At 27.8% G+C, this 21806-nt stretch overlaps 1 long non-coding RNA gene across 2 annotated transcripts; it reads right to left on the reverse strand.

The window, feature by feature from the left end:
* Nucleotides 1-1931: 1931 nt before the first annotated feature.
* LOC129320439 (uncharacterized) lies at nucleotides 1932-6492 on the reverse strand. Of its 2 annotated transcripts, XR_008595780.1 has the most exons (5): nucleotides 6124-6492; nucleotides 5704-5989; nucleotides 5009-5114; nucleotides 4295-4898; nucleotides 1932-4149 (listed from the first exon to the last, which is right to left on the reverse strand). It is a non-coding gene; the product is annotated as an uncharacterized LOC129320439 (long non-coding RNA). The 2 variants fall into 2 exon arrangements; XR_008595779.1 differs by having other exon boundaries at nucleotides 1932-4898.
* Nucleotides 6493-21806: the final 15314 nt, after the last annotated feature.

Genomic DNA, 21806 nt, shown 5'->3' on the forward strand with positions numbered 1-21806 from the left:
AATGAAGTTCTACCCACAGTCCAGCATACAATTAAAGCCAATGAATTTAGAGCTTGCTTGAATTAGCATTTGCATAACTAAAGTTTGCAAACTGAAGCTGGAGGAAAAGTTCGTTACTGTGATATGATTTATATTCAAATACTCTTCTGAAAAAATTGATTTCACAAATTAAAACTTGTGAGGATGTTATAATTAAAAAGCATATTTAAATATATATTTACAGAAAAGCACAAGTTTTATGTCATACACACACATATCATATATAAACTAGATTTAATCCTGTTGCACGGTTTTTTAATCAAGAAAAATGATTGAAGTAATATGAATAACAAAATTTACAAAAAAAAAAAAACAATTTAAGTAAAAATAATCTGATGTTAAACAAAATGAAGTTTAGATCTGACATATATAAAAAATTTGAAACAAAATGTTCTAATCTAAACTGGATTCTGTGTGTTGCAAGGGTTTAAGGTCATACAAATGTAAGATAAATCTTTTAATATGATATTATTTTAAAAATTAAAAAACATTGTAATGAGAGAAGCTATTGTGTTTTATTTTAAAATGTCATTATTTACGTCCGGCCAAAAAAATTATGTAAGTTAAGAAAAACGTTAGGACAAATAAATTTTAATCTTACTTGAATAGCATGCTAATTGAAAAAGACAGATTTTTTACATCTTGAAAGATACATCTATATTTATACTAATGAAGCAATTAAAATATGAAATTTCGGCAAAAAATAAATCAAAATATGAAATTATTTAATTTTTCAGACATGTATGAAATAACTCTATACGTATTAACCGTGGACACTAATTAGCAAGATAGAGGGCAACAATCATCCATATGCATTGCATGGATGATCGGTAATACTATCTTGCGAGAATCTTGAAAAACAAAAAGGACTATGAAATAATTTAGTTAAATGGAATAATTAATAATTCAATAAATTTCAATTGTTTTAGTTATTAGAAGTAATCTCAAATCAAATCTTCGTCAAGAACGATTCTAATTACTTCATGGTTTTGAAAAGGTTGTTTTAACAGATAAAATTCATTTGTTTGTAAGTAAACAATATGCATCCATATGAAATTAACCTCCTATTTATGTGAAACAATATGCTTCAATATGAAATTACACAATATGCATCAATATGAAAAAAGTAAATGGATAAGAAAAGAATTATTCAAAATTGTGCTCATCGGTGACTGACCCTAAAATGTGGATCATCCAAAGCACATCAGGATGGCATACTTCTCCTGTTCGAACTAGGGTTTGAAACTAAATTCTCCTCAAGAGGATAGATGGGGCAATTCAAGTAAAATTCAATGTAGATCCAACTTTCTATTCAATCATGAGATAAAAATCAAAATATTACTTGATGTGAGAAAAGCTTTTCCCATGAATGGATTATTGATTTTTGTTATGAACCCTAACTATTACTCACCCTCAAATCAGCCCTTCCCATGGATTCTTGTCTGAATCCAAATGAATAAAATAACTGTAGCAGTAAAATTGCATGCACATGTGACATATGCCATCCCCATCAAATGCATCGAAGATCCCTCGAAAAAAAAAAAGAAAAAAAAAAAAGACAATTGCCTCTGCTGACAGCTCCAAGAAATAACAACTAAACTATAAGACATAAGTATCATTAGGCACCACTCTATTGATTTATTTGAATACATCTTTAAATAAGATAAGTAATGATCTCCCCCTTCTAATCTGTTTATAACGGGCAAGACGTTGGATGCTCATAGTCATAGATTGAACATGATATGCTTTGAGTTTAAAATTGATCGACCTGCGTCGGAAAGCTATTGCACAATCTGCGATTCAAATAAGCAAAGAAATACTCTTTTCACTGAGGAATGCTATTTTTTCATCTGGGATACGGGACAACACCATTCTGCAATAATTTCCCAACAAAAACAAACATAAAGTATAAATTTGAAATATATGAAAAGATATAACAAATAATTATGTGATACAGTACAGTAAAACAAGTCTATAATTCTCATTTTGCATGAGAAACATGCCCATGGTGCCACTTGACTTCTCCATCACCATAAACCCCCAAGAGTTCCAACAAAAATTCTAAGAATAAACAAAGTCTTCAGGATCATCTGCACTATTACCAGGAAATATAAGTGTCCCTTTAGAATTACAAATTTACAATGTCCCAACCATGGAAAAAGACTTCAGTGACTTGCATATACGAGACCAAATTTTTCTATTAAGAGAAGATCTTTTCCAATAGCAGAAGGATGCCAAAAAAAGTTGTAGAACGTTCTTTGTTGTGCATTGGGATTTTTAGCTGATCCCTCCAACAATGATTTTCTGGGACTTGCTCCCGATTCACTTTCAAGTAGTTCTATAACACTTCTATCACCCCCTAGCAAAATCTATGTTTCAAACGATAGAATGGCATTTAAACCCAAGATACATTGCCTATCCTAAACAGAATTCTATGCCCCAAAAAAATGAGAAAATTTGCCCAAGAAATTAAGAGAAAAGGTGAACATTATTTACTGAAATAAAAGCCCTCTATTAATGATCCTCCATTTCTTCTCAGTCTTTTCCTTCTACTTCGGTTTAACCAACTATTCCTGAATACATTCCCCAACCCCACTCCACTGAGATTCAATTGATATTATGCACCTTATTTCAACGATTTGTTTCATTTTATTTAGTCTGCTGCTATGCTAGGTAGACAAAGTTTTTAAATAACTCAAAAGGTAGACACTTGAACTTCCCAAATGCCTCAAAAAGATAAGGCGAGTTGCTTTTTTCTTTTTTTTTGGGGGGGGGGAGATGAGACCCATACTGTAATTTGAAGAAATATACTTCCCTCAATCACCTCTGCAAAACCAAAAGGAAATAATACAACAGCTATATACATTCAGACAAAACTGTAAACATTAATACTTAAGGGCCAAAGAATTATTTGCAAAAGAAAAGAAGGGGAAAAGGAGTACCAACTTACAACAGCAACACAAATTAAGCAATGACCAAAATAAATTGAAACAAAAAACAAAAATGATATGCACTGATTGAGTCACAACAGCGACACAATTTTTTTCAAGTTATACCGGTCACCAGATGCTAGCCTTAACGTCAATAATCAGAAACCTTTTGGTTGCACAAGCTAGACAAAGCCTCCACTTCTTACACTAACCAAGTAAGAAACCCTCCCAGAACACCTTGACTCATAAAACTCTCGCCGCTTCAACATGCATAGCAAAAGCCTTTTTTTTTTTTTTTTTTTCAAACTTGTCTTAACCGATGGAGAAAATATCCAATTATTAATTATCCAGAAACATTGAGAACTAATTATCAAACCAATAGCCAATGTTTGTCATTTTCACTCACAATAGCCAACCAAGACTACGAATACAAAAGAAGCAAAACAAATTTCAACAATCCCCATGCAAAACACAATCCCATGGCTTCTCAATCCCCCCTAATTAGATGTAATAAACCCATACCACTATCCAATGGGCATATAAATTAAATAGAGTAGCATCAATCTATAAGATGACGTCAATCTCAATCTAATCGTGTATGAAACTCATAATCATCACAGGTAAAGAGGTCTTCTAAATATAAGAAAAATAATACCATTCTGTCCCTTCCTCTCTGTTATCTCTTCTATTCTGATAATATTATTCTGATGAGAAAGCTAAAAGGAAAAGAAGGCAGTAAAGAACATATTAAGTTAATGGAATATGCTTAATAAAAAGAACATATAAAAAATAAATTGCTTACAGAGGCATTCCATAAATTATGAATATGAAGACATTAGCATGCCAAAATGCCATAACAATGGATTGAAAAATATGAATCACGACATGTGAAGTGCCAACAGGAAAACAAAAAATTAAAAAAAAAAAAAATACAAGTACAATAGTGACATCAAGCAAATACACGATTCTGCCCACACCTCTTCATATAGAAATGAGTAAATTGGGGGTCAAATTGTCACTATCCCCTGTTATAATACTTCTAATATCAATATTAACCTTGATTCTGCGCAACAGGCAAGGGTGATGCAGTGACAACTGCTGCTTGGACAGATGATTAAGCAAAAGCATTGACCATCCAACCAGCTATAGAATTAGAAGAAGCTACAGCAGGCGGAAAGGACTACAGCAAATAAATTAGAAGAAGCTACAAAGGTGGCAAGGACTACAGCAAATAGATAAGGACCAAATATTAATCTGAATTCTGCTGATTATTATTACTCACATAGAAATGCATAAAAATGTTCAAGTTTCATAAGATCACACACCATGAGCACCAAGTGATGAATAAACAGCAGGCTTTGCAACTGCATCAACTGGAAGATTGACAGGTGTAGGTGGAAGAGGACCATTAGGAGGTGAACATGTATGATATGTAAATAAAGTCTTAAAATCTGGGTTTGGCCTTTTTTTGCAAAGCTGATGCTGCCAGTTCAAATTGCAATCATTGATAATGGGAAAACAGGGATTGAGAAAAGAAATTGAATGTCACAACAAACCAAAATACCAAAAACAATATATATAAAAGAATACAAGAACTAAAAAATAGAGGCAATGATTGAATCATCATAATAGGAGTAAACCTTAAGCAAAATGCTAAAATACTACAACTATATATGTCAATAAAAATACTTATTCTCGTTGTGATGCAGTAGAGAGTAATAATCAAAAGCTCTCATTTCCTTGTTAATCTAACAACCAAAGCATTGCTACCTTTGGTTGATTAACGTCCTCAATCTCAATGATTTAAGAGTAGGGAGGAGAAGCTAATCACGAAATAGAGGATTTGCTTCTATCAAATTTTTCAGCTGTGTTAGCATAATGCTTTGAGCTGATTTAGTGTCACCATTCTTGGCCAGCTGATTATTCTCCCTGGTATTTTAAAACAAATGCAAACTATTGAATTTTCTTCCAGACATTGGTATCCATGATACTCTGCGTACACATTACTTCAAATAGAGGGTGAAAGTTCAACTACCAACCTACATTACTTTTCAGTATTCAGAAAGTCTGTTTGTTTCAAATGGCAAAGTTTCATTCTGCACGTGTGCCACTGCTACTTGCATAAGATTTCTTACCACCATATTTCTGCAAAAGATTAAAAGAAATGGAATTTTACCTTGAGCAAAGGATATAAAGGAAGAAAAGCTTGCTTGTGCTAGACTTTATGTTATAAAAAATAAAATGATACGGGACATCAGCACAAGGAAAAAGCTGCAAAGGAATTTTAAGCATGGGGAACTGAACTTGCTTTCCAAGGTTATGCTTGATCATGTGTGCAATTTGGCGCCTCAATGCGAGGGCAAAGAGAACAATCCAATAACAAAGTAATATAGGCAAAAAGACAGGAACATAAAAAATGGTAAAGAAGATCATGACAAATGCTATGCAGAAAGCTTTTGTGATAGAATACCTGTAACCAAAATAAAAAATTGTCATCCATATGCAAGGTTTCCACCAATCTATTTTCCATGAGAAATAGGCAATAAATTCAGTGATTCAATCCCCACAATCACATTATCTATTATCTATTTTACCAAATAGAAAGGATACACATGAATATACACTATCAATCACCATCTAAAATAAATAATAATAATAAAAAATTGGAGTGATAAATGAGAAATACTTTATAGAAAGAAAAAAACTTGTATATAAAGAGGAATGATTAAATTACTGTTTGGAGTGTGGTGCGAACAGAGTATCCAACCCTTTTTCTCTCGAGCATGGATCCGTAACAAATATCTACATGACATTTCTCCATAAGAAGAAAGAGGGGGTGAGCAAGAAAAGGGAAGAACCGACTGGAAAGGCTTAGAATGGAAGCACCACTGCAAGGATTGCTGAGCTGGGATTCGATCTTGTCAAGGAAGGAAGATGCCTCATCAAAAGGCCGAGCAAGAGCAGATTTATAACAGCACGTCCCAGTAGGTTTCCCATGAAGCCCAGCATAGACGCCCTATCTTTAATAATAATTATAATATAGTGGTCGCAGAGAAGAAACCAAAATCAGAGACACGATTTTTTAAAGAAAAAAGTAGTTTTTGCGTCCTAGATAACTTATAAAGAGTTCGAATTCACGCAGTCACGCTCTCACCTTCCGTCAATGATCGCAGGGATCCTGACCTTTCGCTTCTCTTTGGTTAATCTGCACCTCTATTTATTCTAGCATTCGAAGGAAAGAACATCAACAAAATCAAGAGATGATTTGTTATCTCACTATCGAGAATAGCAGCGAAACTCCTCTACCCGGCCGACCATCTCCACCGTCGGTAATAGAATACGAATTGAAGGAAATGAAGAATGAAGGGAATGGTTTGTGAAATGGAACAATTGCGCCAGGGGACCACGAAAGAGGGGAAGAACGAAGTACCATGGAAAACTGCAGCAGACAAGGCCACAAAGGGAGAAGACTGAATCAGTTATCCTGTCTCCGGCACGAAAGAAAAGTAACGGAAAGAGGAAAGTGATTATTTTGCCCAAAAAACAGTGGAAGGGTGAGAAAAATGAAAGAAAAATAACATGCAAAATTTATATATTTTTGTTTTTAACTTTTTTTTAAATATGAGTAAATTTTGAAAAGAAATTTTATTTTTAAATTTACTTATTAATTTTTATGAAAAAATGATAATAAAATTTTTTTGAATTATGTAAATGATATTTTGATATCTAAAAATGTCATAATTCTTTTAAAATCCCTAGGAACCTTTTTGTCATTAAGAAATTAATATAAATGATCAAATTATCTTTAATTTAAGATTTCAAATGCGAACTTGTGAATTGTCGTTACACTCTTGTGATTTTAAGAAGAAAAGTTATAAATATTGAAATAAAACTTGTAAATGGTAATTGATATTTGCAACATTTAAGGAATATCAGGATTTTAAATGTGAACTTGTTAATTGCTGTTAAATTCTTGCAATTTTAATTTGAATCTTAGAATAAAATTTGTGAATGATAATTGATATTTGAAATAAGGATAATTTAATTATTTATATTAATTTCTTAATGATAGAAAAGTCCCTAAAGACTTCATTGATATTATGGCATTTCGAGAAATTAAATTATTATTTACATATTTTAAAAAGATTTTATTATCATTTTTTTATTGTCACCTCTTGCTTCTCTTTATTTTTATCATGATATTTGTAGTGTAACTATATTTTGATCATGAATTTTTATTAAACAAGCAATATATTTAATTTTTAAATTAATTAAATAAATGCTAATTTTAAATTTTTAAATTAATTTTCAGTTAAGTGCCTTTAGTTGTAGTTTCAACTTTAAAGATTATTGTATATTTAATAATTTAATAAATAAAATTTTAAATTGGATAAAATAATTTTAAATTATGTTTTTTAATCAATAATATATGATAAAAATTATATATATAATATGTTAAATTGTTAAATTTTATTATATAAATATTTTTATAAATAATAAAGTCATTATTATCTATATAAAATTAATAATTTTTCTTTCTTTTGAGTTTTCTCTCGCTCAGCCAAACATAATGAGAAAAAATTATATCTCTCCCATTTTCTTTGCTCTTCATTCTTCCTCCTTTGCAAGTCAAGCATAGCATTAATGCTTATGTGAAAATTGATAATTACACTAGAAATTTAAAATTTGGAGACAGTGCACGAAATATACAAATTAGAGGTTTTTTTTTTAAATAAAAAGCCACGGAAACACCATACAAATGACATGTTATGTCATGTTAATGAACCAAAAAATTTCTACATACCAAAAAATTTCTACATCTAAGTGATGAAGTTTCAAAAATGTGAGCATTAAAATTATTGGTAAAAGCCTGATGTGCCAATCAATTTGCGCATTTGTCTGCCTCCCTGTAGATATGATCAAAGGTGATTATCCAATCTTTTATAATAAGATTTTTGATTTTATTGATAGTAGCAATTAAAAGATAATTTGTAAAGAACTCATTGCGTATTAATGTGAGAACTTCCATGGAGTCAACGTAGACATGAACTTTATCAATTTTTTTATCTCAACAAATGCTTAATCTTTCCAAAATGTCCAAAAATTGGAGGTGTTTTTGGAATCAGCCAATGACATTTAGATATTTACATGATATCTAAGTCCTTTGTCCGATAAGATTGTAGATTTTTTTGGGCCAATCTTCATCTATGCCATTTATAGTTAATAGTTGATTGATAATTAATAATTGATAGTTAATTGATAGGTGATAATTGATTCATTGATATGCAATTTTATAAATTTTAAAAAATAAAATTATAATTATAAAAATAATAAAGCGTTGATATATTATTGTAAAAAAATATTTGTAAATATTTAAAAATTTAATTAGATCTATTTAAAGAATAGAAATTATATAAATTAGAAATAATAAAAATTAAAATTTATAAATAAAAAAATTTCAAATTTCAAAATAAAAGGAAAGGATAAATGGGTTATTCTATAATTTTAAAATTTAAAATGCATCAAAAGTTGCCAACATCCTAACGTAACAAATGCAAATACTTTAAAATCTAGCTTTTAACCTTAATATATATACAGGACTCCTAAACACATGTATCAGCACATTAGCAAGCCAACTTAGCTCCACCTTTCTCTCCCATAGTGACACGTGGATATTCAGGCTGAATAATTGCTCAATAAGATAACATGTTTGTATATGCAATCAATTAATTTCATTATTTGATTATTAAATTTATGTAAATAATAATCATGGTATTTATGGAAATTGAAATTATGCAACGAATTCAGTTATGAAAATAATTATATATTGCTAATATTTTAAAGGAAATAAGTTGGTGGCACATATTTTTTTTTCAAGAAATTGAAATCGTGCAATGAATTCTTTTATTGAAATCATGCAATTAATCCATTGAATTTTGTTTCTACCTGAAATTTCCTAAAATTAAAAGGAAATTATGTTGTAGTATACAAGTTTATGATATAAAAAATTTAAAAAAAAACATACAAAAAAATTAATGGCTTGTGTTATAAAAAAAACACATATGTAATTGAATTTGAAAAATAAAAAACACAAAAAAATATTTTGCATACACAAATAAATCAACATTAAATTAGAAAATCAATATTATTATACTAATGTCAACTGTATTTTGGATGTATAATGTTTATTCTTAAATAAGCAATATACAAAGATGTATTATTGAAAATTTCACATTAACTCATAAATACTTTGATTGATTTGGTAGCTTTTTAGAATAAGTAATTTGTATTCAAAACACAAAATCACATTATACGGGAAAAAAAAAGTCAAAAAAGCATATAAAAACAGGTTAACTACTCATGTCATAAAAAAATCAATAATTAAATTCGATGAAAATGAATTCAAAAAATAAAAACACAAAAAAAAATCTACATAACCCAAATAAATTGGCATTAAATTAGTGAATCAATATTATTGTATTGATGGTGACTATGTTTTGAATACAGATATTTATTCTTAAAATCTACCAAATCAATCATAGGAATTTCTAAATTAATGTGTCTTAAATAATAAGCAGCATGCAAAGATGGACTATTTTATTGATTTGGTAGCTTTTCTAAGAATAAATATCCATATTTAACACGTAGTTGTCCTTGGTGTAATAATGCTGGTTCTTTAATTTAAGTGTTGAAATATTGGACAACATTTTTTCAATTTTTTTTAATTGTTTGAATTTTTTCCATCTTAATTAGTTGTTACCCACGTTAGCCTCTATTTAAATCAATTACCCACTATCCCAACTATGCCAATCAAGATTTAAATCAGTTGTGATCTCATTTGACTTACTTACTTCAATTTTATTTCGACTCTCAATTCATATTTTGATTTAATTTATTGTTTATAAAGAATTAACCATACTACAACATCCTATAAATTATGGCTCCATGATTTGATATTGTCAACACTATCAAACCACTAGAGAATTAGACTTTGAGTGGTTCACATGTGGACAATGATGGATTACAAGGTGGATTCAAAAAAAATAAATTTAAATTATCATCTTCTTATCAAATCTCTATATTCTTCAACTTTTATAAAGATATTTAAATTTTAGTTATCTTTTACTATTATTATATTGTATCTTTTTTTTATATGTAAACAAGACTTGAGGATTAGAATTTCGGCAGTTCGCATGTTGATGATGATGGGTCATGAGGTAGATTCGAGGTAGATAAATTCAAATAATCACCTTCTTCTCTGATTTCTATTGTTTTCACCTTTTGAAAAGATATCCAAATCTCAGTTGTCTCTTATTATTATCATGATACATTCTTCTCCACATCTCCTAACTTTAGTTACACGTTTTAGTTCATTTCAAGTACTACTATTGAGTAATAGTTCTCCTAGCTTTCACCTTTTATGCTTGAATAATAATTAATTAGTTAGATATGGTGGATACAATGAATATGATTGTTTAGTGAGGTTTTTTTTTTCTAAATTGGTGTTGTACACCACTTTGTGATATATTTTTGGTATAGTTTCTGACATTCTATTGAATTTTAAAAAAATATGAAATTATGAAATTGCAAATTGATTGCTCACTTAGAAACAATTAGAGGATTTAAATTCAGATTAAAATTATTTGATGCAACTTCTTTTTATTTCTATTTCTTTATTCCTTATTGTTGTTTAATTTGTTTTCTATTATATTTTGAGAATTATTTAATATGTACATGTGACCATTTCAAGTGATCATATTCATGGTGTCATGAAGAGAGCTTTCATTTAAAAGTTTTTGTCTCAATTGAAAGAAGGTAAGGTGTATGTAATTTCTCAGTTTGGTATTGGTCAAAATATTAGATTGGATAGAACTACATAAACTTGCAGTTTTCTATTTTACTACCTTTGTGACACGTGGACAATTTGCTTATTAATATTTAATTTTGGCAATTTCAGTTTCTTTCTTCATGATGTTATTCTCTATAGCCCCATTTAATAAGCCTTTTTTTTTTTGGTGTAATATATCTATTGCCTTAACTTTTCTCATCAAATTATATTTGATTCTCCATGCATTACAAAAATAATAATAGTTAATGTTGGGATGTTATTGATATCAATTTTAAATATGCACACGTTGATCCTCATAAAATCTTATTTTCCAATAATGTGTATTTTATTTGTGCATTTTTTTGCCCAAAGTTATGTGTTTTTTATATGTTTTTTTTATATATGAGAAACGTTGTTTTTAAATATGTAATTAATACTTTTTTTTACAAAATGGGTATAAATAATATATACAAAAATACTTAGATATTTAAAATTGTGATTGTATTATATGCAATCATATTAAGTTATTCATTTAAAAAAATTGATTGATTTGGTAACTTTTAAAAAAATAACTATAATTCACACAAAATATATACATAACTTGGAGGAGCATATAAAAATGCTTACTTTTTAATAACTCATGTTATTAAAAACAAAAAATTACATCATACCAAAAAAAACATGTAAAAAAATTATATAAAAACAAATTAACTACTCATGCTATAAAAAACACAAAATCTGTAGTTAAATTAAATGGAAATGAATTTAAAAAAATTGCAATATCCAAATCAATTAGCATAGAATTAAAGAATCAATATTATCATATGAATGTCAACTACCAAATCAAATAGGATGAATTTCTAAATTAATGTATCTTAAATAAGAAGCATACAAAGATGTGTTATTGCAAATTTAACATTAATTTTGGTACAATAATAAGTATTTCTTTACTAGTATTGGCACTCATGATTATGATTATTCCATATATTCATGAATTTCTCTACACTTCATTACGTTCATTGATGTGGGTGATTGTAAGACCTAAAATGAATGGTTGATAGGTTTTCCTCTTCCATATTTTTAGTTATTTTGTTTTCAATTGCTTAGACTCTATAAGTATTGTGTTTAAGCATACAATGTATCGTTTTCAAATGTCTTTAGAAAAATATATGGCTCTAATAAAATTAAAGAGTTGGATAAGCATAGAAAGTAGCAAAAGAGGGTTGATATGAAGCTTGAGGATCCCAACCATGTATATTGTTGTGCATTCATTTTTTCATATGATGATAATAAATTATTCACACTATGCAGGAAGTAACATCTTTATAGTTTGTAGGGTTGATTTTAATCTAACTAATTTTGATTGTAATATTTTATCTAAATTCAAATCAATCACTAGAGGTAGTTGGCAGGTTGCCAACCCATCAGCCAACCTTTTTTTTTTCTTTTATTTCTTTACTTTTATTTTTTAATCCAATTTTTTTAAAGTGAATGGAATCTACTTTTTCTTTGTAAATTAATTACCCACATATTAGTAAAATATTTTATAAATTACAAGAATACCTTTTAAATTAATTATATTCAATAAAATTAGTTTGTTTATTGTTAGCTTCAACAATGTGAGATTTTTAAATAAATTTAACCATTATTGATAGGGGAGACAATGTTGAGAAAACTTATTATCACAATGGTTTTCTCATTGCTCTTATAACTTAAAAAATATTGGATTGTATTAAAAAAGCAAATAATGGTTATTTATAAAAACACATATCTAGAAGAGGGAAGAGAAATAAGGCATTTGATTTTAGTAATTTTGGGAGGAGTGATCAAGAACAGAAGACTTGTGTGAGTAAAGTGAAATTTTAAACAAAAAATAAAGAAAGAAGAACAAGCTAACTCTTGCAAGTTGGCAAGTTAGTCATAACAGATTGAAAATGACTCACTCCTAATTGAGCCCCCATTTACCCAACCCAAATCTATCACTTTCTGACAAATTGATGAGCTCAACCCATATTTTCAACTCTAAAAGAGGAAGCTTGCTCTCAATTAATAATAATGTATAAACTTTAGTACCCCCACATGACATTAAATTGAAATATATAGAAGGCATGAATGATAAAACATATGGACCATGGTCAATTTAGTTGATAAAAAAGCCTGTTGATTTGTGAGATGAGTTAACAAAAATTATATGCATTGCAAAACAAATTGACAATGTCTTAAGTGTTTTTATTGTATTTTCAATTTTGACCATTATATGGGATTTTCCCATCTTATCTCGATCTCAAATAGGAGGAACGAGATAAAAATTTACTCTTTATCCTTTTTCATAATTGGATACAGGATATGGTTGTCATAATCTCATTTTGTACTATCCAGGCCACTACTTATGTCAAGTAGGTATTATACTTAAAAAGGAAAAAAGTAACCATGGGAGATATATTTTAACGTGTTTAATTATATGTTGTGTTATAAATATATTAGTAAATGGCAATTGACAAGTTTTTTTATATGATTATTTGATTGGGTCAGATTCAAGCATTATTGGTATAATTAAGGGCAACTCTCACAAATACATTTTATGCATTCATATAAATTCAAACTCAATATCTTATGCTTAAGTGGCAATATAGCCCATTTTATTGGGATCAATGCCTGTTATTAACAATTGGAGGTTACAATATCCCAATTGCATAACATATTTGTACTAAATTTACTATTTAAGGATTATATATATTGCACAATATTTAAATTTTTATTTAATATTAATTTATATAAAAATGAAGAATATCGCCCGCATTACATGGGTGTATTGCTAATTATAAGTGAGAACAAAAGTTCATTTATTGACTACTCTTAAATATATTTTTTACCCTTAAATAGCTTTCAGGTCTACAGATTACAATTTGAGCTTCTTCTTTTTCTTTTTTATACAAACTACAATTCGAGCTAGCAGAATGGAATTCCAAACAGCCACTTAATGAACTTTTGAATCATCATTAGAATAGCTAGTATTTATTGTTTATAGTATATCAAGTCAAAAAATATTGTAATTGTAATATAGTAAAGGTCAATGAACTCTTTTACTCTGTTTAATCATACTATTTCAAGGTAAGAAAAATAATTTTTTTAAGTGTTATAAAAATATTCATATGAATTCCTTTTGGAATAATCACAGTGTAATCTAACAAAAATAAATTAATGAGAGTTAAATTTTTAATATATTTTTTAAAAAAGAGTTGCAAATATTAGTTCAAAGAGTTGTAAATTCAAAAATTTTAATTATAAATAAAATATTTAAATTCTTAATGTAACTCAAATTTCAATTCTTATGTACAATTATTTGAATTGCACTTACAACTCATTTAAAAAAAAAAACAGATCTCAATATCTTAACTATCATTATTTTTATATATAAATACTGTCATTAATTTAATGTCTCGAGATTTTAGTTTTTACTGCCATCCTCCCATTCTTCTTTGTTTAAAAAATACTCCGAAACTATATCATCTAGAAAATAGAGCTTATTTATTATTCAGGTTAATTCTAATTAATATATATATATATATATATATAATTTGCAATACTCTTAAAAAACTATGAAAGCCTAGAAGGTGCAAGTGACACACACGGTTTCATTTGATGGAATAAAAGTAATAAAGGGAATATAAATTCGGACGCGTTTTTTATTCACCCAAAAAAAAAAAAAATAATAAGCCGCGTTTCATTGGAACATGGATTCGATTATTTGAAGCAGAATCGCCAGAGCTCCGCGAAAATTCGCCTTTCCTTCCCTCTCTAGGCATATTAAGGTTGAATAGGTTGTTGAATGCCAAAAAAAAAAAATTGTTAAATAGGTAGTATTTATTTTTTTTATAGTACCTTAGCTTGGTACCTATTTGTAAATTTTTAGAACTGCTTTTGTGATTGCGAAAATAATAAATAAGGATGAATATCGCAAATAAACAATTATTAAGACTAAAAAAATTATGTTTTGTTTGTAGTTTTAAAAATAATACTTTTATTAAAAGGTCCAGACTAGCGTATTTTAGTCAAAATATTATTTTTGAAATTATAAAAAAAATGACCATGTTCCTACAATTCAATTTCATAATTTGGTTGTTCTAATTGGTTATTTGCAATATTCAGAAATCCTTATTTGGTGATTTTTCCTTTGTAATTTGTTTTGAATAATGAATGTATTCTTTCATTAAAAAAAATATTGCAATTGTAATTTAATAAAGGTAGTTGATGAATTCTTTTATTATTTTTAATCGTACTCTACAGCATTTTAGTTGTTGTTATAAGTATTTTATATATTCCTTATCTGATCTCTTTTAAGCTGAGTAATTTCAAGGTAAAAAAATCATAAAATAAATTTGTAAGTGTTATAAAAATATTCATACTAATTCTTTTGAAAGTATCACAGTTAAGTCTAATTTTTTTTGAAAAAAATTACAAATATCGATTCAAGGAATTGTATATTTGAAAATTTTAATTGTAAATAGGACATTTAAGTTGTAAATATAACTCCTAAGTTGAAACTAAAATTCTTATTTATAACTATATAAATTGATATTTACAATTTATTGTTTAAAAAAATTTATCAATGATCTAATTATCATTAATGAAATGTTTTAGGATTTTACTCTCATTCTCTCATTCCTTTTTGGCTAAAAAATAATCAGAAACTATATCATCTAGAAAATATAGCAATTTTATTATTTAAATTAATTATAATTAATATATATATATATATATATATATAATTTGCACTACTCTTAAAAAACAATGGAAGCCCGGAAGGTGAAAGTGACACATTCGTTTGAAGGAATAAAAGTAAGTAATAAAGAGAATATAAATTAAGACGCGTTTCATTGGAACGTGGAAGCTTTCACACACATGGAAGCCATTTTTAAGCATTATTGATTAAATAAATTAGTTCGACGTTCTCGTTGGGGCAAAAAATGGCAAAGCCAAACGCGAAATGGCTTTGCCGCGTTTACTTGCAATTGCCTTCGCCTCGTAGTTATCCTGAAGGGGAAGTCACGCGGAAAGCTGAAGAATGGCCTCAAGGGTCTGGTTTTGAGTGCTCATAAGTCATAAGGTGAAGTGCATTTGAACCGCCCAGTTTAATTTGGATAATTACTTAGACACTCTAAATTTTTTACAGGTTTTAATTTATATTTATTAAAATAAAAGTTATAAAATTTTGACAAATTTATTTTATTATTGGACAATATAAATTTAATTTGAATGATTCAATTTAATATTTTAATTTTTTATAAATTTTATAAATTAACTATTTAAATGTATTTTGGGTAGTTTAAATTTAAAATTTTTAACTTGCAACTTTTTTTTAAATACTTTTAAAATTTTGGACAATTAATTAACTAAAAAATGATAGATATGACCTCAAAAATTATATAGAACGACTAATAAACTTTTTTTTGTCATTATTTTTAATTTTGGGTCATTTATTATAATTTTTTCTACTTTATGTGATTTCTAGGTCATGTTGTATCATTTTTTAAATGATCAATAAAATTAATGTTTGCCAATAATAGGAATCAAATTACATTAGTTTTAAAAGTTGACGGAAAACATTACATAAAATATGAGCCAGACGCTCCTAAACCTATAATTCAAGGGTTAATTTGTGCAATTACCATTAAAGTTTTGTAACTTTTATTTTAATAAATACAAAATAAAACCTATAAATCTGTACCCTTAAATTAAAAATATGGACAGATGTGGTTCTCATCACCTGACGAGCACAGAACGCTTGAAGAGCTTGAAGAATTGGATGCAATGCACTTGCAAGTAAACGCGGCAATGCAATTACAAGAACACCAAATCGGATACACACGATTCGTACGCGTTTTTTTTTTTAGCCATTTTTCCTGGTAAAAAATATCGAACTTTCCCTTTGTTTTTAACTAATGATTAATTTATACCTTCAATTTTCTAATATTTCGTGCTCAACAAAATTGATAGTATAATTATTTACTTTTTTTTTTATTTTTTAACATAACATGCCAACTATTAAACAACTTATTAAAAACATAAGACAACCAATTCGAAATGTCACGAAATTCCCTGCCCTTTGGGGATGCCTCAACATCGAGGAACATGTACTAGGGTGTATGTGTGACTCATTTCAATCATGGACTAAGACAAAATAGAGGAAATAAATTATTCTGATATCAGTGATCGGTTAGGGTAGAATGGAAAAACTCCATTCACTATCTTAAAACTTAAAAAAAAAAAGAATCTATTAATAATAATAAATATCTTTTTATTGTGTATCAAATTTATGGTTTCGTTGGTGCAAATCTAATCACCTCAATTTGAAATTTCAAATGAGAAAGACTTTTTCACTAGTAGCAAATGCTTATCCATTAAGCAAGGAAGATTCTATTTCAAAATTAAAAAGCAAAAAAATTATGCCCTTATTCTTGCAAGAACGGACTAAGAGGGTTAGCTACCATTAAGTAATTCAGCAATTTCTAATGTTACAAAACAATTCAACAATTACCAATGTTCTAGCACCCTAAACTCAAAACAAAAAATTATTCTTCAATTAGATCATAAATTTAGCTATCATTATATTTCAAGTACTCTATATCCTCATAATGCTACACAATAAATTAAAATAGGATGTCTTAAACAATTAAAAATTATCAAACCTGAATAAAATAAAATAAACTAAAATTTTTATACCTCAAATGGGACAAAAATTTGACCATGAGTCATCACGTCTTTCATAAATTTCATTATGTAGTACCAACAATTATTGTTATATGCTTGGAAGGGGCACCAAAAAATTATCAAAAAGTCATGTAAATTTATGAATCACAAAGTTATTTTTAATAATTCAATAAATTCTGTTAAATATAAATATACTATAATCTTTGTATATTAATAACTCTTAGAGACATCTTTATTTATGAAAAGGGGGATCTCTTTATGATCCCAACAAGTGTTCAATGCCTTACCAAAAAAGAAAAAAAATTAATTAACCATAATTGATACAAATATATATATATATATATATATATGAAATTATAGTGTACAAATATTTTGCACCAAAATATATATGAAAGTGCTGAGGATAACCTATAAATACAGTCAAAGCAAGCACTGTGTATTTATTATATTAAATTGCGCACAAATATTTTGTTCCAAAAACATTATGCGCGAATATCCTCTTGTTAAAACTTAAAAGCAATTATATTTGAATCATGACAGTCTTGTTTGAATTAAACTTCAGTAAATAAATTTTATTGAAGGTAATTTTTCAAAATTTAAAAGTATCAACTAATATTCTAAATAAAAAATTTTTTAATCTTGATATATGTAAAGTTGTTAAAGCGTCATTATAATAAGAAAAAGAGAAAGAGTATAATGCTTACTATGTACAATTGTTTTGATAATAATCCCATGTTCTATCAATATGCTATCTCCGATTTCTATTATAAAGTATCTATGTTTATGTGATCGGAATTAAAAAGAAGTAATTTAGTGATTAATTTCTTTAAAAATGAATTAAATTTTTAATTTTATTTATATTTAAATAAAAAATTTAATTCTATATTAAATTTTTTTAATAGTTAATGACCTTGAATATAATTAATATTAAAAAATTAATTAATAACTAATCAAGTAACTTGAGTACCTTATACTCTCTCCCTTCAAAAATGTAAGGTATTTTTTAAAGAGTTAGATGTTAAAAAATATAAGACATTTTTAATCTTTTAAAGTGTAATCATTATTTTTTTAAAAAAATGCCCTCATTGATAATGACTTTATATTTATTGTAAGATGTTTGATAGAGGTAAATATAAAACGATAAGGTTAGTTGAAAAATAAATAACTACTTTATTAGGAGTGAGATTCGGTTAAAAGGGGATATATAAATAAGAAATAACTTGCCTTGTGTTTTTTTAAAAAATAAAAATGCAATATTTATTAATTAGGATACTGGAATTATCTTTTCATCACAGGCACACAATCACTAATTGAAACAAAATAATATCTACGCGTTGACTGTTTGACCGTATCTTCGAGTTGATTGTTCGACCGTATCTTCGGTACAAACATTGTATCGTACGTGGCGGAAATTGTTTAGATTGGGAATGACGAATGAGTTGCATTAAGTTTCTATCTTTTTTGTGTCGGCCAAGTATCACAATAAATTTTTGGATAGGTACCACATTATTTATAAATTATTTAATTTAATGAAACCATGCCATATCATATGCCACATCATCTATAATTTATTAAATAAAAATATAACATTCAAATAATATTAAATATAAATTAATTATAATATTAATGATAATAAAAAAAATGCAAGAAAATAATAGGCATTCTATTATAAAAATAATTATAAAAATAAATTCATTAAAAATAATGATATACAAGATTTTATTTAATTGAATCAGTACAATTTTATTAAATAGACTATCATTATTACAGGATAGGATTTTAACAATAAGTAAAACATTATTTTAACAATAGTTACAAGATCGATGTTGTTTCAAGGACTGTTAAAAGTACAGGACTTTTAATAGTTGTTGTCTGACTACTGTTAACAATAAATTTTCAATAATAGTTCAAAGTTTGCTGTTAAAAGTTTCATATTGATTTAATTTTTTAAAAAAATGGGGACTTTTAACATTGATTATGACTATAACTGATGTTAAAAGTTGTTTTTTAAAAAAATTAATTCTATTTCTACTTATTTCCTCAATTCTTGCAAATAATAGAAATTACACAAAACTCAAAAGGTATATGCAATTTTAAAAAAAAAACTATGTAAACCTTACATACATCCACAAAATATTGTGCTCAACGTATGAAGATATTGTCAACTTCTTCCTCAAAAAATGGATCTGTAATGTCAAACATCTAAATTAAAGTATAAAATTATAATTAAAACATTAACTAATTCAAATAATAATAAATTATCTTTTAAAAACTATAGTTATCTCATTTATAAATTCAGTCATCCCCAATGTGATAACGTTAAGTATGTGCCTAATCACATATACACTGCACAACCTAGTCTTTTTTGATTGTTTACGACTCTATATAAAAACATATATATAACCAATCGGGAATCAGTAATAAATATTGATAATTGAATAAGTTAATAAAATATTAGTTTAACTTACCTTTGGCTGGATTCTCCTAGGATCCTTTAGTTCATGTGCGTGCTTTTTCAAGACAATTGTTTGATATATTTTCATTACCTTATGATCAACATCACGAGATTTATAACTAATATATCCATAAAAATTAATAGTTTTTGTATAAGTATACTTACGAGTTTATCGTCTTCTTTATGTCCCTATTTGGTTTGTAATAAAGGGAGCATAAGAAGAGGACTATGCTACTTTTTGATGAAAGAACAATCAGCTGCCAGTGGTCCCTACATAATAAGGTGAGTTATTAGAAGAAATTCACATTTAACAAAAACTATCAATCATAAATTGATCCTTATGAGTGCAAATATGGAGTCATGAAAACATCCTTTTTGACTTCACTTATTCATTGCTGGAGGTACTGGGGTCTTATTTTTGAAGTATTCCCTTTCTCTGTCATGTGATAAGGGCAAAGAAATCCAAAATTATCACATTTGCCTGATGTAATGCACAAATGATGGAGGTACCTGTGATAATGCAATCATGTTAGTTAACCAAACTTGATAAGTTAATTATATTCAAGTAAAACATACTTATAGCATAAATAGCTCAACTGATGTTGTGGTAAGTTGACTTTTTAAAAGGAGCTGATTCAAATCTTCCCATTCAATCATCACTGAATTCTCCATACTTACAATATCCTTTTCCTTTGCAAAATTTTTTTCTTGGAATGATTTACTATAAGCCAATAAAATTATCTGTTGCAAAGGAGTCAACTGCAGTGGCTATGGTTACAACAGGGGTTATAGAAGTTTCAACAAGGGATCATTTGGCAAAGGAAGCTAAAAGGGCAAGAGATTGTTAATTAAAAATAATATAAGAAAGAAATATTTAATAAATTGTATGAAACGTTCTCCTTTTAATTTGCATCAAACACATCTACACTTACCTCCCACATCCCTTTCAAGTCTTCAATCAAAAGTCTTAAGTAAATATCAATATCATTTTTAAGTTGTTTTGGTCCTAAAATCAACATGGATAGCATCATATACTTCTATTTCATGCATAGCCGAGGTGATGGGTTATAAATCACTAAAAGAACAAGCCATGAGCTATATACACTGCTAAGGCTACCATAAGGATTCATTATATTGATAAAAAGTCCAAGTCTCAAGTTCCTTGGTTCATTGCCAAATTCAGGAAATAATTGATCGATTTTCTTCCAATAAGGAGAATTAACTGGATGTTAAAGTTTTCCATCAAATATCCTCTTATCTGCATGCCACCTCAAATTCTTCACATCATTAGTATTTGCAAACAAGAGCTTGAAACTTGGTATAATCAAAAAATACCAAAAGACCTTTATAGCAGCCCCCTTCTCTTTGTACCGTGGTGCCTTACATTTTGGACACTTCTCCTTCCCTTCAAGCTCTTCTCTATACAACACACAATCATTAGGGCATGCATGTATCTTTTTAAAATTCATACCAATTAGGCATAAGATCTTCTTAGCATTAGAATAGCAATTTGATAGTACATTTTCTTTTGAAAATATTATTTGGAGTAACTCTAACAACCATGTAAAACTCTTGTCACTCCACCCAACTCTTGCCTTCAATGTAACTAATTGTAGACAACAGACTAAAATTAGTACACCCTAGATATAAAGGCTCATCTGTATCAGTGCACAAATTATCATACACAAGCACTCATTTAAAGGCCTCTTTCCCAATATTACGAATCATGTCCTCTAATTGATCTTCATCCATATCTACTTCATCATTAAGATTATGATCAACTTTCATATATTGAGACATATCATTACGACTTTCCAATAGTTCACCACACCAAATCCATACC

This window comes from Prosopis cineraria, unplaced genomic scaffold, assembly GCF_029017545.1.
Source record: "Prosopis cineraria cultivar Desert tree isolate PC_DT_omini unplaced genomic scaffold, ASM2901754v1 PC9, whole genome shotgun sequence".
Taxonomy (NCBI): Eukaryota; Viridiplantae; Streptophyta; class Magnoliopsida; order Fabales; family Fabaceae; genus Prosopis; species Prosopis cineraria.